This window comes from Scyliorhinus canicula, chromosome 20 (assembly GCF_902713615.1).
Source record: "Scyliorhinus canicula chromosome 20, sScyCan1.1, whole genome shotgun sequence".
Classification (NCBI taxonomy): domain Eukaryota; kingdom Metazoa; phylum Chordata; class Chondrichthyes; order Carcharhiniformes; family Scyliorhinidae; genus Scyliorhinus; species Scyliorhinus canicula.
In genome coordinates, this window is record NC_052165.1 from 49485803 (window position 1) to 49503186 (window position 17384).

At 44.0% G+C, this 17384-nt stretch overlaps 1 protein-coding gene across 1 annotated transcript in view; it reads left to right on the forward strand.

Annotated features, from left to right (window-relative positions):
- The window catches only part of LOC119955093 (testis-expressed protein 52-like), a 51326-nt gene that overhangs the window by 3827 nt on the left and 30115 nt on the right, over window positions 1–17384 (forward strand). The window lies entirely within an intron of this gene.

The window sequence follows — 17384 nt, forward strand, 5'->3', positions numbered from 1 at the left end:
TGCTGAATTCTCAGTTTGCAAGACTATCTTCGCCCGCAAAGGTTTTTTAAATTATTTTTATTCAGGTTTTTATCGAAACAAAATTTTTACATAACCATTATCAACATTTAACAAAACATTATATAAAAAGAAGAAAAAAAGAATATGCAGCCCCCCCCCCCCCCCCCCCCAACCCGAATTGCTGCTGCTGCAGACATTTTAACGCTCTCCTAGAAAGTCGAGGAACGGCTGCCACCTCCGAGAGAACCCCGTCGTGGACCCTCTCAAGGCAAACTTTATTTTCTCAAGACTGAGAAACCCGGCCATGTCAGCAACCCAGGTCTCCACACTCGGGGGTTTCTTCTCCGGCAAAGTTGAATCGCTTGTGGTTTACGCTGGTGCTTGGAGCAGCGCACACAAGCGATTCAATTTACTCAGCCGTGCAAATTTATGCATAGTGGGGATGGCAAGGAATTCAGCTTCGGGCTGAATCCTGCCATTGGGCTGCCGTTTTGAGCAGGCGGCCAAAAAAGCGAGGACTGGCAGCTGGTCACCCCCCCCCCCCCCCCCCCCCCCACACACACACACAAATACAACCCGAATCCTGCCCCTTGTTGACATTTAGGGGCATCCACCCCCCCCCCATCATAAAAATTTCTGGGTCACTCCCCCCACACAGTACACACTCATGAGGGTGACCCTACCTCCCCAACCAGCCCCCACCCCATCAGTTCCCTCTTCACGCTTCAATTTTAATTTCCCTTCATGCTTGAATACATCTCAAGTCTGTTGTGATTCTAACCACAATATTTATAAACATCTAGCTATGATTGACAGCTCCTGACCATATCAAAAGCACTTAAGTGTTTTCTGCTGATAAAAAGAAGAACGTTGCGGTTAGGCTTAAAACAGACTACTTGAGATGCATTCAAGTATGAAGTGAAATGAACATTAACAATTCAGTCATCTGGCTGTCTGTAAGCTGTCACTCACAACCTACTGAAAGCTATTTCTCTTTGAAGTGAATGAAACAAAGGATCCAAGGAAGATTTAGAGCTTTCTGATGTGGTTTTGGGATCCTATGAAATAACAGAAACAGAAAATAAAAGCAGGAGGAGGCCATTCAATCCTTTGAGCCTGCTCCACCATTCATTATGATCATGGCTGATCACGTTCAATACCCTGATCCCGTCTAACCCCATATCTCTTGACCCCTTTAGCCCAAGAGCTATATCTAATTCCTTCTTAAAATTACAGAACGTTTGGCCTCAACTACTTTCTGTGGTAGTGAATTCCACAGATTCACCACTCTCTGGGTGAAGAAATTTCTCCTCACCTCAGTCCTAGTTCTGAACTCCCCCACCATCAAAAACATTCTTTCTGAATCTACCCTGTCTAATTCTGTTAGAATTTTGTAAGTTTCTATTAGATCCCCTCTCACTATTCTAAACTCCAATGAATATAATTCTAACCGACTTAGTCTCTTTTCATATGACAGTCCCGCCATCCCAGGAATCAGCCTGGTAAACCTTTACTGCACTCCCTCCATAGCAAGAACATCCTTCCTCAGATAAGGACACCATTACAATTGCAGTAAAACATCTCTATTCCTATGCTCAAATTCTCTTGCTATGAAGGCCAACATACCATTTGCTTCTTTACTGCCTGCTGTAATTGTGCGTTACTTTCAGTGATGATGCATGAGGACACCAAGATCTCGTTGAGTTTCCACCTCTCTCAATTTACACCCATTCAAATAATAATCTGCCTTTTGCTACGGATGCGGATAACCTCTCGTTTATCCACATTATACTGCTTCTGCCATACGTATGCCCATTCACTCAACCCATCCAGCTCCCACTGAAACATTTCTGCATCTTCATCACAGCTCACCTTCCCACCCAACTTTGTATCATTTGCACTTTGGAGATAATACATTTAGTTCTCTTGTCCAAATCATTAATGTATAATGTGAACAGTTGGGGTCCTAGCCATCTCCCACGATTCACTGCCTGCAAATTAGAAAAATATCCATTTATTCCAACTGTTTGCTTCCTGTCCGCTAACCAGCTTTCTTTTCATCTCAAGACACTACCCGCAATCCCATGCACTTTAACTTTACATAGTAATCTGCTATGTGAAATCTTGTCGAAAGCATTCTGAAAGTCTATATAAACCAATCCACTGGTTTGCCGTGGTCAACTCTACTCGTTACGTCTTCAAAGAATTCAAGTAGATTTGTCAAGCGTGATTTTCATTTTGTGAATTCATGCTGTCTGATTACAACTCTGCTTTCCAAATGCTGTACTATGAAATCCTTGTTAATGAACTCCAGCAACTTCCCTACTACTAATGTTAGGCTCACTTGTTTTCTTGTTCCTTGTTTTCTCTCTACCTCCCTTTTTGAATGGTGGGGTTAAATTCGCTACCCCCCAATATATAGAAACAATATTGAAACTTTTACAGTAAGTTTTTATGTTCCCGCCAACTTACTTTCATATTGTACTTTCCCGTTCTTAATCCCTTGGTCCGCCTTTGCTGAATTTTAAACTGTTCTCAATCCAAATAAAGAGATTCCCCCACAGAGAGCCCAGAAAAGAGACCCCTGTCAGGAAGGCCCCCAGAAGAAAGACCCCTGTCTGGAAGCTAGAGAGCAATTCAGACAGAGGCAGAAAAAAAATCACTGCTTTAACACTCACCTGGGCATATACCTACTGGCTCAGACACAGGAAGTGTTATACGTTTAGCTGCTGTTGTGTAAAGAGTCAAAGGTTCTGCTCCTTTTCCACAAACACCTTTAATTTACTTCAACAGACTGCACAAAACACCTGACACAAAGGTCACTTGAAGCCCCTTTACATATCAGTGTCAATTATTGGATACTTAACGTAAATGAGACAACTAATTGGAATGCCTCTGAACCCATTACTTAACAGTCTCCCCTTCCTTGGCGAAAAAAATAATTAGGTAAAAAGAAAATTACAAGAAACTCAAAAACACACACGCAATTTCCCCCATTCTTTTTTTTTCATTTATGGAAACAGGCGCCCTTCATTAACAATATCCAAAAGTTTCTGTGAACTAGCCCCTCTTTTTGTAAAAGTCTGACAATTGATAGCTACTGTCGACCCATTTAATTTTTGCTATTTCCCCTCTGTCCAACATCTGCTTCAAATGTACGATGTCTATCCTTAACCTTTTTTCATTGACACTTTTTGTAGAGTGCACATTTTCCCACAGGGATTTATTGTCAATGCGACATTCAATAGGTATATTACTCAAATCCCTTAATCCCAAAATTTCGGTCAATATCTGAGATATATAAAAGGCCATATCCACCGCCTTTACAAGGCTTAACATCTGAGCAGTCAAAGTGCCTTTGACCACTCTCCTTATTTTCTTTGTTTCCCCACCCAAGAGGGCAACATTTACCATTGTTCCCCAAAAGCAAAATTATAAAAAACTCCTGCGCTTGAAATACCATCACATAAATTTGCATAGGACACATCACTATAAATTGAGTTTCAAGTGCCTACGGTCACCTAAAACCGGGAACCTCAAAACACACTCCTGCATTTTTAGTTTGACCAACGCTGTATTTGATCTTATTATGTCTTCCACTTTGGGATCATTCATTTTTGTACTCAACTCTAAGACATCAAAACTCACGTCCGGTCTAGTCTGTCTACCTAACCAGTTCAGTTGCCCAGTTAAACTTCGCAGTTGCTCTTTTTCCATCTTTGAAACCATTGCGTCTTTTTGTGAAACCCTGCCACGACTAATTGCTATTGGGCTGATGCTTTCCAAATAAGATTGCTGACGTAAAGTTACCCCTAACTTAGTCTGTCCGATTTCCAGTCCAATATATTTACATGCACCGGACGCCTGACTTCCAACCCTGAATTCTTTCCTCAAACCAGATATTACAATAGCTTTGAAATCACTAGTCCCACCCCACAAAAAATCATCGACATGCATCATAAAGATGCCAGAAAGATTTCCTTTATAGTGCCAGTAAAACATTGCTGGATCTGCTTTCAACTGGCAACAGCCTAATTTTAACAAGACTGAGCTTACCGAAAAGTACCAGACTCTAGATGCATCATTTAATCCACATACACATTTTTTCAACTTCCAGAGTACCCCTTCTGTATTAGCTGCCTAGGACGGGAAAAATGTATCTCTGGTGCTGATGCACCTACAAGAAGGCAGCTTTTATATATATAGATTTGCATTCCCATGCCTTTGTGGCTAATAGAGCCAAGAAGATCTTTAAAATAACCTTTCCTGCCGTAGATGAATCTACCCTTAAATCCTGATCTTCTAAGTTTTCTTCAAATCCCCTTGCCACAAGCCTGGCCTTTGCCTTATACGTTCCATCCGGAAGAACCTTTTCCGTGCAAATCCATCTGTGGGATACAGCTCTTTGTCCCCTATCCGTTACTTCCGTGTATACCCCAAATTCACTCCAACTATGCAGTTCTTGCTGTTTGGCATCTTTGATAACTTTTTCATCTAACTTATTGGAAGCCACCAAAATATCACGTGCATGTGGGCTTCTAATCCTATTAGTAATTGTAGTCTTACTCATGTTCCTAGACCTTAATAAACTACGTCCCCTTTCCCACCTGGTATCTCGTTCTGTACTGCTACTGCTTGATCTTTCTCTTCTGCTGTGGGATGTCCTTTAAATTGTTCTCGACCTTTTCCTGCGGACCTGTTCATTACCCAATGTATTACCTGAACTGGCACTGCGTTTCTGTGCCCTCCATTTTTGAACTTCGTTTTACCAATCCATTGTCTTGACTCCCTCGAATGCTGTACATTCAACCAATGTTTATACTTTCCAGTGGCCTCCCCTGCTCCACTAATAACAGTTGCATCCTTCCATTGACTAGACTCTTCAGGCAAGCATGTCATTTTTGTACCAACTTTTGGCAGTTGTCCTTTCGGAAAAATGGCTTGTTCTAAGCCATCAGAAGTGTTGTGTTCCTCGACAGAAACCCTGCCTATGTCAGTTAACTGGTCCTCATTGTCCTGTAACACATGCATACCAGGTGACCCTGGTTCCTCGTCATGTCTATCTGCTCTGTCTAAATTTTAAAATTTGTAATCTGTACCCATTATGCTTGATGAATGTACCCTAACAGTTTGATTGCCATGTTGCAAAATAATTGTTTTGCCATCTATGCCTATGATCTTCCCTGGGCCTTTCCATTCATTAAAACTGTCTCTCTTATAGTACACTATGTCTCCTTGCTGAAAAACGGTATTTGATGGCCGTACATTATGCCTCAAAGCTCTGCGAACTCTTTCAGAGACTTCTGCTTCCAAAAATGCTTTTCTACCACTATGTAATGCATTTAAATGCTCAGCAAAGGCAGAGCTAATTGTAGTCCCTTCCAAAGCTGGATGCTGGTCATCCAAAATGGACGGAACTTTAGGATTTCTACCAAACACTAATTGATAGGGACTATAGCCCCCAACCATCTTGTGGTGGTATGGATATGAGCACTGCCATTGGTGCAGAGCACTGGCTTCCCATTGGCTCTGGCTGGTCATGTGCCTCTCATCCGATTGGCTGGGACTAGTCATGTGACTGCTCTCCAATTGGTCGAGAGGCAAGTAGGCCCCACCTCCAAGGCGGGGTATAAGTACCCAGAGTTCCCGGCGGTCGGCCATTCTCTGTAGTCGACCACCGGGCTAACAACTAGCTGATTAAAGCCACAGTTCGGATCCTAAATGTGTCTTGAGTCAAATTGATGGTACATCACATCTGCAATGAATTCTTTGCATGTACCGCCCATGCTAAAGCTGAATTTAGCTAGCAGTTTGGTCTATCTGCCAAAAATTTCCAGAGCATGTCATCTATTACCACGTGGTTTCTTTCACACACACCATTATTAAATGGGCTTTCTGCAGCCGTATTCAGAACTATGATATTCCTGTTTTCACACATATCCCTAAACTCATCATTAGCAAATTCTCCCCCATTGTCCGTAAGGAATTTTGCCGGTGGGCCCATTCCTGTCCCTATCCATTTTTCCACGATTTGATCCAGAATTACTCTCTTTTCTTTACTTCGTACAATCGTTGATTGACTAAATCTGGTTGCTAAATCTACAAAATGCAAAATAAATATATTATTGGCTTTATCCCAGATCTTAAGGTCCATGGCCAAAATGTTGTTAAAATCCTTGGCAAAAAGTAGGGTTACTATTGGTCGTGCTGGTGTCCTTCTGTGCTTCCCACAAACTTCATAGCGATCACTAACCTGTTCTATTAGCTTAGTATAGTCTTCATCCCTTACCCCTGCATCCTTTAATACATTTGTCAGCCTCCTAGGAGACGGATGCGCAAATTGCCAATGCAGTTTTAATACAACAAGCTTTTTATCAGCAAAAGTCCCATTTTCAACTGCTATTAACACATCCTTAACTATTTGAAATATTATTTGTCAGTAATGGAATACAATAGTGTCCCGACTGTGTAAATTGTAAGTCCACCGTCTTTCCAAAAACTGTTGCCTTATCCTGTTCTATATCCAGTTTCATGTGTGCTTTCTTCATCGACGGTCTGCTCAGAAGCAAAGGTATCTCACTTGATACAACATCCGTGCTAATGAAATGATTCACTCCAGCAATATTGCAAGGGATCACCACTCTTTTCAGTGACTTCAGAGTATTATCATCCCCAAACCTGAAACTGGTGGAACTTTCAAATTCCTTAACCTTGTTACGATTTTCAAGGAGTCCAGATAACATTTTAACCAGTCAATCCCACACACAGTAGATGTGCAGCCACTGTCCAATTCAGCACAATTGAAGGATTCTGTAACCAACACCCTCATTACTGGCGTAAAACTACTTGTTAATAGGACAATGCCTTCTTTCTGGTCATTATCTTTTTCCTCTTCTGACTCTTCCTTGTCATGTGCCGCTTCAAACAGTCTATTATAACGCGTTGGGCAGTTGAAAGCATAATGGTATTGAGAGTCACATCGAAAACATCAATTTATCATGCCCCGTGCATTTCTGGGGTTCATCTTCCTATTGTAGGTTCTAACTGGGTTTCTGTCGTCATAATTTCTGCGTCCCGATCTCCTGGAACCTGTTTGTAACCGTATGATTTCGCCATCCTGTTAGTAGTGTATCTTCCATATTCTGTTTTATTGCAGGCTGACCTATTTGGGTCATCAGAGCCATTGGAATCGAATGTTTCCCCAGAAACTTTTTTTAAACCTTCTGTCATCTGATCGAATAAGGTATCCTTATCTGCAAACTGAACTCCTGTCAAAACCAGGAGCCTATCCATGTTTCTCACTCTAGCACACTCAAGTAATTTAAAGGCCAACACAGACTGTGGAAATTCCAGGTTGTGTTTCTGCAGCCTTTTATATAGTCTGCCAAATTCCATTATATAGTCTTCAATGGAGAAATCCTCTATTTTCTGGAATCTATCAAAATCCAACCATGCTTCATATGCACTTAACAAGTCATCCTGCTTATAAATCTTATCCATATAACATAATAGTCTGCAGACCTTCTTCTGAGTCTAACTCTTCCAATTCCAGCTCAGAAAACACTTTCCTCCAGGTTTTACTGTCACAAGGTAGAGAAACAGCCAATGCCATACCTTGTTTTCTCTTTCCCGAGGCAGTTACCTTAGTCCAATAACTACTGCACTTCTCCATTGGTCGTACGATCCCCGGGGAAGTGGGTGGGGGTGGGGGGGGGGGGGAGGGGGGGGGGGGGGGGGGGGGGGAGGGTGGGGGGGGGGGGGGAGGGTGGGGGGGGGGGGGTGGGGGGGGGTGGGGGGTGGGGGGGATGGGGGTGGGGTGGGGGGGTTCGTGGGGGTGTGGGGGGGGGGTGTGGGGGTGGGGGTGGGGGGAGGGGTGGGGGGGGGTGGGGGTGGGGGGGGTGGGGGTCATATCCAGCCATCTTTATCCTAGGTTCAGCCATATATCTTTGTTTTGGTTTCTTCTCACTCACTCCTTGGTCTGGAAAAGTTGTATCTTTCAACCCTTCACATTTGCACAGCAACCATCCTCTGTTACCATTTGTTATAAGTTTAGCTGCTATTGTATAGAGGATTGTTATCACTAAGGAGGGAGTGATGGGCAAGCTAATGGGGCTAAAGGTAGACAAGTCTCCTGGCCCTGATGGAATGCATCCCAGAGTGCTCAAAGAGATGGCTAGGGAAATTGCAGATGCACTAGTGATAATTTACCGAAATTCACTAGACTCTGGGGTGGTCCCGGTGGATTGGAAATTAGCAAACGTGACGCCACTGTTTAAAAAAGGAGGTAGGCAGAAAGCAGGAAATTATAGGCCAATGAGCTTAACTTCGGTAGTAGGGAAGATGCTGGAATCTATCATCAAGGAAGAAATTGTGAGGCATCTGGATAGAAATTGTCCCATTGGGCAGACGCAGCATGGGTTCATAAAGGGCAGGTCATGCCTAACTAATTTAGTGGAATTTTTTGAGGACATTACCAGTGCAGTAGATAACGGGGAGCCGATGGATGTGGTATATCTGGATTTCCAGAAAGCCTTTGACAAGGTGCCACACAAAAGGTTGCTGCATAAGATAAAGATGCATGGCATTAAGGGTAAAGTAGTAGCATGGATAGAGGATTGGTTAATTAATAGAAAGCAAAGAGTTGGGATTAATGGGTGTTTCTCTGGTTGGCAATCAGTAGCTAGTGGTGTCCCTCAGGGATCCGTGTTGGGCCCACAATTGTTCACAATTTACATAGATGATTTGGAGTTGGGGACCAAGGGCAATGTGTCCAAGTTTGCAGATGACACTAAGATGAGTGGTAAAGCGAAAAGTGCAGAGGATACTGGAAGTCTGCAGAGGGATTTGGATAGGTTAAGTGAATGGGCTAGGGTCTGGCAGATGGAATACAATGTTGACAAATGTGAGGTTATCCATTTTGGTAGGAATGACAGCAAACGGGATTATTATTTAAACGATAAAATATTAAAGCATGCCGCTGTTCAGAGAGACTTGGGTGTGCTAGTGCATGAGTCACAGAAGGTTGGTTTACAAGTGCAACAAGTGATTAAGAAGGCAAGTAGAATGTTGTCCTTCATTGCTAGAGGGATGGAGTTTAAGACTAGGGAGGTTATGTTGCAATTGTATAAGGTGTTAGTGCGGCCACACCTGGAGTATTGTGTTCAGTTTTGGTCTCCTTACTTGAGAAAGGACGTACTGGCGCTGGAGTGTGTGCAGAGGAGATTCACTAGGTTAATCCCAGAGCTGAAGGGGTTGGATTATGAGGAGAGGTTGAGTAGACTGGGACTGTACTCGTTGGAATTTAGAAGGACGAGGGGGGATCTTATAGAAACATTTAAAATTATGAAGGGAATAGATAGGATAGATGCGGGCAGGTTGTTTCCACTGGCGGGTGACAGCAGAACTAGGGGACATAGCCTCAAAATAAGGGGAAGTAGATTTAGGACTGAGTTTAGGAGGAACTTCTTCACCCAAAGGGTTGTGATTCTATGGAATTCCTTGCCCAGTGAATCAGTTGAGGCTCCTTCATTACATGTTTTTAAGGTAAAGGTAGATAGTTGTTTGAAGAATAAAGGGATTAAGGGTTATGGTGTTCGGGCCGGAAAGTGGAGCTGAGTCCACAAAAGATCAGCCATGATCTAATTGAATGGCGGAGCAGGCTCGAGGGGCCAGATGGCCTACTCCTGCTCCTAGTTCTTATAAGAGTCAAAGGTTCTGCTCCTTTTCCACAAACACCTTTAATTTACTTCAACAGACTCTGCCCAAAACTCTAACGTCACATCACCTGACACAAAGGCCACCTGAAGCCCCTTTACATATCAGTGCCAATTATTGGATACTTAACATAAATGAGACAACTAATTGGATTGTCTCTGAGCCCATTACTTAGCAGGGAGCAGCATCTGTCAACTCCTGGAAAGAGAAAACCAGTCAGCTGTGTTTACACCCCCTCAGATCTTTGACCTGCAAGCCTTTCATTCATTTTGCTTTGATATTGATTTTACTAAGTCATGATTGACTTCCACACCACACATAGCTGTCAGCATTGTTCCATTCATCTCCCTTCACAGTTGAGTAACTCTAAAGCGTTCTAGCCAAAACATCAAGCTTTTATTGACAGTTGCTGGACCACTTTAAACAGAATTAAGTGCTTTCCAATCACCCCCCAATTACACTTAAGTGATATGAAGTGATCAGCTGCAAATTGAGAGCACTTAACTCCTGCCGGGTGGACATGTCATGTGCAGTTCAGCTCTGGCGGGAGAACATAGTCATCCAAATGGACAATTTTGGCCAAAATCCTTTTTCTTTTAATAGGAGGATGTACTCCCCACACATTCCAAGAACAAAGTTTCAAAGTATTTAGCCAAGGAGAGTATAGGAAGGATATTGACACAAAGAGAAAAAAGGCTTACAAGGCAGAGATTTTCACACTCTACTCGGGCATGCCCCAAAACATACCTCTCCCATCTCCAACTATACCAGAGGCACCGTTGACAGATTATAAAGTATTTTTCCAGGAGATGCGCCTGTGCCCCTTCAGGAACCAGTTAATGATTCTTTAACCCCAAAGTAAAAAAACACAAAAAATATGCAAAGTTGCTCATTCTATGGGGTTTATTAAATGTGAGGGTTGGTAGGGCTATATCTACAAATTTCCCATTGTTTGCCCTCAAAAATGAGGTAAGATATACCACAATAAGGATGAGTGCTGAATGCCCTTTCTGAACTCTAATCCCTCCCATTAAGACTTAAGCCACTCGTCCACCACTCAGTAGTGGTGTGACTCATATTTATCATAAAGCAAAGGAGACCATAAAGCATATAGTGCCACTATAAATGTACAGATAAGAAGAAGAAAAGATGGATATCTATCACATAACCTTAGTACAACCTGCACAGCGCACTCCTTAACTTAAAGGAAAATCCTGAGGGGTGTTTTCCATACAAGACAAATGTAAGTCCTTCGTATTCTTAAGGATAAATCACTTGCTGTAGTCTTTAATTACCAAATCATCCCTATCAGCATGATAAATATCACCACAGAATTAAGAAGAAATTATAATGACAAGGGGTGAAGTCGAGAATTTACAGTGGACTGTATTATTGTCTTCCACTGAACCTACAAAGTCCATGGCCTTAGCGGATTCTCAAATGTCTACAGAGTTTTCGGATAGTGTGGCAGGGCACATTGCACTTGGATAGGCTTCAGCTGTTTCCTAACTTAATCAAAACCCTTGCGCCTCTGCTGTATCACCACTCAGAAAGCTTGGAAGAAAGAGGCCTTGCTGTCTCCTATCCACTTTGGCTATTTCCAAAGTTACAAAAACAGATCATTATGGGCCAGGTACGCTGATTGTCCCTAGGCCCCAAAGACAGGACACAATGTGCCCTTTCTAACTTAATACGTCCAGCTTTTGTATCCACATTGAGAAACATGGTACAGTTCTCAAAGTATTTAACTGGGGCTTACATTCAGCCCCTTCTGGTAAACTGACAACCCAGACAATTTTCCTTCGGCCTCGGTTTTCCAGATCATCCAGAAATTCTGACATACCATTTAGCCACTTTTCCAAGGATTGCAAGTGAGGAAATTTCATTTTAGACAGTAAGTATTTTCTCCTCCCTTTCATCGAACCTTTTACCAGCATTCTGCAATTCCATAGCATGAGCACTGAAAATCTGCGCTAACAAGCCAAGTTTCTCGTCAATGACCTTAACAATATTAGTAGTCTGCCTTTAGGAGTGTGGAGTTGAGCCCATTTGAGGATCACGTCGCCATGTTCGGGAGCCGGCTCCACCCCAGTTGCCTCTGACTGCTCTCTTATATTGATGATTTTCTGAGCATTTCTTGGCATTTTGTCACCAACGTTTAGCTAGAATTCTTCCAGGGACATAATATGGAGTTCTAACTCCGGTATTAGATAAGTATGGGCTATGTGAGTGCAATAAATGAGCGGATTAAAGAATGAGTAATGCCAAGGTCCAGGGAAACAAAGATATTCCTGTCCTTATATCACATCATGATGGCATTTTTAAAAGAGGTGGAAGAACAGAGACTTGAGTTGCACATACATAAAACATTGAGAAACTCGAGAAGTTGAGAAAACACACAAAATCCCAGGCTTTGTAAATAGAAACATACAAGACAAAAGTAAGGGAGTTATGTCAAAACTTCATAAACCACTGGTTTGAGCCCAGCTGGAGTACTGTGGCCAACTATGGGCATCACACTTGAGGAAAGATGTCAAGGGCTTCAAAGGGGTGCTGAGGAGACTTATTAGAACCACATCAGCATTGAAGGACATGGAAATACTGGAGCAACTGAGACTATTCATCTTAGAGCAGAGTAAGTTAACAAGATTGTTTTTCAAACCATGGAGGAATTTTATACAGCTAATAAGGAGGAACAATTCCAGTGGCAGAAGAGTCAATAATTAGTGGGCACAGATTTCAGGTAATTGTCAACAGAGCCAGCGGCGATATGAGAGAACATTTTTAACCATTGAGTTGTTAAAATCAAGAATACATTTCTTGAAAGGTAGTGAAAGCAGTTTCATAATGACTTTTAAAAATGAATTAAATAAACACTTGAAAGGGAAGAAAACAATTTTTGGGGATACAGCAGGGGACTATTTTGATAACTTTATACAAAAGATTTTCCTCTAAATAGGAAAACCTGCTTTCAGTAATTTCACCACTCTTTCTGAACTAATAGGGGCCACGTAGTATAAAATGGCTAACGCATGATTCAGAATAACAGCAACAGTGTGGGTTCAATTCCTGTTCCTGCTGAGATAGACTTACCTGCCCCATGCTTGATGTGAAGTGGTGCCTCTCAAGTTGTATAATTAATTGTCTTTCTCTAATATAGAGAGAGAGAGAGGCATCTATGGTCCCTTGTTTGCTAATTACCTAGCTAGTCCTAATGAAGAAGCTGGAAATGATTTGTGTATTTTGTCAAACTCTGGCTCTTTTTTACTGTTTGTATTCCAGCTCAGAAAAGAAAAGAAAGCATCATATTTGATAAATTCATCCATGACGTGTTGGATTGTAAAGAAAAATGTTGGAGTGTTTTTAAAAGACCAAAGAAAATTACAGCACAGGGACAGGCCCTTGGGCCATCCACACCTGCTCCAATGCCAGTGTTGTGGCTGTGCTTGCTGGAACAGCTTGGCTATGATTAGCAGACTTTATTTTTCCTATTTTTAAAAATATGAGCTGACAATTTCCAAATTGAGATTGCAGGTTTTCAACCATGGTTATTAACAGCATAAGAGCCTGGAAGGTAGGAAGAATTAAGATACAGATCTAATTCAATGGCAAAACAGACTCAAGGGGTCCTGTCCTCCTGACATCAGCGTGTTGTCCCAGTATCGCGTCCTCCTGACATCAGCGCACTGCCTCCTCTTGATGTCAGCATGCTGTCCCAGAACCACCTCTTCCTGATGTCAGCATGCTGTCCCAGTAAGGCCTCCTCCTGATGTCAGTGTGGTGTCCCAATATTGAATTTAATAGAGAAAAACCAAAGAATGCTGGCCGCAATCGACGTTTAAGTTGAGACTGTTGGCCACGAATGACCTTTAAATACAAACGATGGGGTCTTCGCACCAGAAGTGGCAGCAGAGAACAGGTCACACGCTCTGTACAAAGGAGAGATTCCTCCATTTTGTAGCTGCCAGCAAGCAAGGCAACAGGACTGTGTGAAGAACTGAAGATGGGACATTTTGTAATAAGGAAGAGAGAGCCAGAGACACAAACAGGGCAGGATTTCACAACTGAATCTGCTTGAGAGAGCTGCACAGGAGAGTCCACGGTACGACAAAGCAGTGCTGGTGTGAGCTGCACAGGAGAGTCCATGGCAGGACAAAGCAGTGCTGGTGTGAGCTGCACAGGAGAGTCCATGGCAGGACAAAGCAGTGCTGGTGTGAGCTGCACAGGAGAGTCCACGGTACGACAAAGCAGTGCTGGTGTGAGCTGCACAGGAGAGTCCATGGCAGGACAAAGCAGTGCTGGTGTGAGCTGCACAGGAGAGTCCATGGCAGGACAAAGCAGTGCTGGTGTGAGCTGCACAGGAGAGTCCACGTACGACAAAGCAGTGCTGGTGTGAGCTGCACAGGAGAGTCCACGGTACGACAAAGCAGTGCTGGTGTGAGCTGCACAGGAGAGTCCACGGTACGACAAAGCAGTGCTGGTGTGAGCTGCACAGGAGAGTCCATGGCAGGACAAAGCAGTGCTGGTGTGAGCTGCACAGGAGAGTCCATGGCAGGACAAAGCAGTGCTGGTGTGAGCTGCACAGGAGAGTCCACGGTACGACAAAGCAGTGCTGGTGTGAGCTGCACAGGAGAGTCCATGGCAGGACAAAGCAGTGCTGGTGTGAGCTGCACAGGAGAGTCCATGGCAGGACAAAGCAGTGCTGGTGTGAGCTGCACAGGAGAGTCCACGTACGACAAAGCAGTGCTGGTGTGAGCTGCACAGGAGAGTCCACGGTACGACAAAGCAGTGCTGGTGTGAGCTGCACAGGAGAGTCCACGGTACGACAAAGCAGTGCTGGTGTGAGCTGCACAGGAGAGTCCACGGTATGACAAAGCAGTGCTGCTGTGAGCTGCACAGGAGAGTCCATGGCAGGACAAAGCAGTGCTGGTGTGAGCTGCACAGGAGAGTCCATGGCAGGACAAAGCAGTGCTGGTGTGAGCTGCACAGGAGAGTCCATGGCAGGACAAAGCAGTGCTGGTGTGAGCTGTATACAGAGCTCCAGGGCCTCTGGTGAACAACCCATTGAGAAGAAACCAAAATCAGTATAAAAATGATTTTTTGAGATATGACTTTGTTAATTGTGCCAATGCTAATTAGGATTGAAAGCCCATGTGCAGGGAAGTACTGGCAAATGAGAGTTTGAATCTAACTATGCCTTACCTTGCAAACATCTTTTCAATTCTAAATGAACTGAACCTCAAATTGCAAGAGGATGATGATTGCGTTTGGACGCTGCGAAGGAATAGATGCTTTCCAAAAGTAATTGAAAGTTTGGCAAGTGCGGGCACGGAGCCAAAACTACTACATGTTCGCCACACTGCTACATCACATCGAAGAAAATAGTGTTCGTAAGAGAACTGTCAATAGACTGGCAAGCCTTATTCAGTTGTATCTGGCTGCACTGATCAACAGGTTTTGCCACTACTCCAGTAAGCTACTCCAGTACCACAATGAATTTACTGACTTGACTTTGAGTGGCCAAAGTAAGAGCCCATTCTATAAGCATACATTGCTCAATAACTGCACCGGTAGCAGCATCACAACCTCAACACCAATAGCGGGCAAGCTGCTGGTTTCCATCTGCCAAGTTCTTTTCCTACCGGTATTACTAAAGTGGTAGGCACACAAAACAAGGGCACATAAAATGAGGTGCTGATTGCACACAATGACCGTCCAATCAATGTGCTACTTTGGTTCGATCAGCAAGCCCACAATTTCTAAGTGCACAAGTGCGGTTAGCAAAATGAGCCTATCCCAGGAGACTGTCTTGGCTACGACACCAGTGGGAGGTTGCGCTTTTTTATGTTACTTTTGTATTTTAAGTAAAGTAAGCGTAAATATTTATTTTGTTTTTACCATTTAAAGTTGATGACAGTTCTATTATATGTAGGATTAAACATTTTATATAACTTGTTATGAAATATTCAGCGGGTATTGCACAAGCCCCATTTCAATCTTGTGGCCTGCTGAGATGAAGGAGGACCACTCATGCGGCCCACTCATTAACCTATCGCTGCTCAACACACTGCATCCTTCATCAAGTCATACACTGACATTTACACACTGCATCGTTCATCAGCACGGCACACACCTCAGACACATCTTACAGCTTTTCAACCATGCAAGGAATACGCACACAAATACACTCATTCGCAACCACTCCTCTTTCTTTTCCAGGACGAGGTAGCACATAGCAGATGCCAGCAAAACCCGAGCAGTGAATGGGAGGGATTACTCCATAACATTACTCCAATTAGGGAGGTAGTGTTGGCAGCGATAGGAAGGTGAGTGCGTGAATGAGGACTCACACTACCTGTACACCGGGCATGCAACGTGCATGCAAGACGAAGGCAAGGTTTTTAAGGGGCTGTGGAATGTATGAAAATCACTCATCTGATGGTCTGGAAAATGTTATTTGTGTTTATTTTTTTAAAAATAATTTTTATTGGAATTTTTTACAGAAAATATAACAACAAGTATAGCAAAAAGCAGTAATATGCAACTAACAGCCCCATAACACCCACAATTCCCCCCATACCGTAACATCACATGTATCACATTCCCCCCCCCCCAAACAAGAGAACTTAACCATAAATTAAAATTAGATAAATCAAATTTAAATAAAATAAGCCAACATAATCAACGCCCCCCCCCCCCCCCCCCCACCCCACCGGGTTGCTGCTGCTACTGTCCCAGTACCCTATCGTTGAGCCAGAAAGTCGAGGAAAGGTTGCCACCGTTTAAAGAACCCTTGCACCGATCCTCTCAGGGCGAATTTAACCTTCTCAAGCTTAATGAAGCCCGCCATGTCATTGATCCAGGTCTCCACGCTTGGGGGCCTCGCGTCCTTCCACTGTAGCAAAATCCTTTGCCGGGCTACTAGGGACGCAAAGGCCAGCACACCGGCCTCTTTCGCCTCCTGCACTCCCGGCTCTACCCCAACACCAAAGATCGCGAGTCCCCATCCTGGCTTGTCCCTGGATCCCACCACCCTTGACACCGTCCTCGCCACCCCCTTCCAGAACTCCTCCAAAACCGGGCATGCCCAGAACATATGGGCATGGTTCGCTGGACTCCCCGAGCACCTGGCACACCTATCTTCACCCCCAAAGAACCTACTCATCCTCGTCCCAGTCATGTGGGCTCTATGCAGCACCTTGAATTGGATGAGGCTAAGCCGCGCACACGAGGAGGAAGAATTTACCCTCTCCAGGGCATCAGCCCATGTCCCGTCTTCGATCTGTTCTCCCAGTTCCCCCTCCCACTTCGTTTTCAGCTCCTCTACTGACGCCTCTTCCACCTCCTGCATAAGCTTGTAGATATCGGATATCTTCCCCTCCCCGACCCAGACCCCCGAGAGCACCCTGTCACTCACCCCCTTCGCGGGGAGCGCAGGGAATCCCTCCACCTGCCGTCTAGCAAATGCCTTTACCTGCAGATATCTAAACATGTTTCCCGGCGGGAGCCCAAATTTCTCCTCCAACTCCCCCAGGCTCGCAAACCTTCCGTCGATAAACAGGTCCTTCAGCTGTCTAATGCCCGCTCTATACCATCCCCGAAATCCCCCATCCATGTTCCCCGGGACGAACCTATGGTTCCCCCTTAACGGAGCCTCCATCGAGCCCCCC